This window comes from Periplaneta americana, chromosome 16 (assembly GCF_040183065.1).
Source record: "Periplaneta americana isolate PAMFEO1 chromosome 16, P.americana_PAMFEO1_priV1, whole genome shotgun sequence".
Classification (NCBI taxonomy): Eukaryota; Metazoa; Arthropoda; class Insecta; order Blattodea; family Blattidae; genus Periplaneta; species Periplaneta americana.
The window spans coordinates 2342516-2343975 of record NC_091132.1 but is presented as its reverse complement, the minus strand read 5'-3'; the positions used below and the strand labels follow the sequence as shown (position 1 = coordinate 2343975).

The 1460-nt window shown below is 37.1% G+C and overlaps 1 non-coding gene across 1 annotated transcript; it reads right to left on the bottom strand.

The window, feature by feature from the left end:
- Positions 1-240: 240 nt before the first annotated feature.
- Positions 241-312, bottom strand: TRNAP-AGG (transfer RNA proline (anticodon AGG)). The gene has a single exon. It is a non-coding gene; the product is annotated as a tRNA-Pro (tRNA).
- Positions 313-1460: the final 1148 nt, after the last annotated feature.

The window sequence follows — 1460 nt, the reverse complement described above, 5'->3', positions numbered from 1 at the left end:
CCCACCACGTTGAAGGAACAGCGAGAATAGTCAGGGATGCGACTGCCCGCATAGTGTAGCCATCAGTCACGTGTCTGGAAGTCACAGAAGCCAGGACTCTGCAATTCACAGTAAGGGTAGAACAATAACTCACATATTATAAGTTTTATGTGTCTCCTATGAATTAATACAAGCCAGCAAAACATGTATGAAATCATTGTCTACAACAATCTAGGAATTCATTTCATAGTAAAATATATTGGGCTCGTCCGGGATTTGAACCCGGGACCTCTCGCACCCTAAGCGAGAATCATACCCCTAGACCAACGAGCCATTGATGTGGAGCTTCAAGTTTATTGCTGAAATGGAACAGTAATTGTTAAATATTGATTTGGGTAAGCTTAGCAGAAGCCTGGGGATCTGATCTGTACCGTTACAACAGAACGGCCACACATGGTAGAAGCTAGATTTCCAATGCGTTCCACATAAAAGTAATTACATTCAAGTTGGTTGTAGACAGGACAGAATGGGACCATGGGCTCTGTAATTAGTTGTTTACAAGTATTCATAAAGTTTAAAGGAAGACCACACACGCACAAGAGAGGGTTGTCGGGCGCCTTGGAGCTGAAGGGCAGTTGTGTCAAATATTTTGTGTCACTTTGTAATTCGTTTACGGCGTAAGAACGTCCCGTGGCTTTCTGACGAGGGTTACTTATCTACTACTGAGGAGTGAAACCGCGATCTTTTTAATATCCGTTATGTATGTTGTAAGTTACATGTTGCTGTAATAGTAATATGCGTTACAAGAGCGGTATGTTGAAGTTTTCATGTTCGAGGAAAAGTTTGAAAAAGTGAAACGTAGTTGAGCTTTTTTAATTTCCGACAATTGAAAGAAAACATACCGCTCGTGTATCGTACATTATTTTGTGCGAAGATCGTTTATTACATACCTGAAAGAGGTATTTCTAATTAGTTGCAATGAAATCTCCATCTTGGTTTCTGTTCAATGACGGCAAATTTGCAAAACAAAAATATCTATCTTCAACATTGTTCCTTTAAAATGTTTTCTGTATTTACTATACTCCAGCAGGCCGTGATATACGTCTGTCTTTTTTCCCACCCAGTTTATAAATGCGAACTTAAAACAAATAGTAAGGTTATGTAATGATTTATTTTTCATTTTAATATTTTAACAGTATTATTTATATAACATATTGCAGTAATAACATCGGCATCTGGAATCTTGTTGATTTTTTCACGGCTTCCTTAATGTTACTTGCATCACGAATGCAGTAACTTTCGTGGAGTTGTAGAGTTTACTTAATTTTTGCAAATATTTAAAAACAATAATTAACAGTGCAATTTAGGTGAAATTGCAGTGGTAAGTTTCCAATTTATAATTATTACCATGTTAAACGTCTCTAAAAATAATATGTTAAAAGCCTAAAGCAGTAAAATGAATGTCGCGCTTAAGCGGTGAG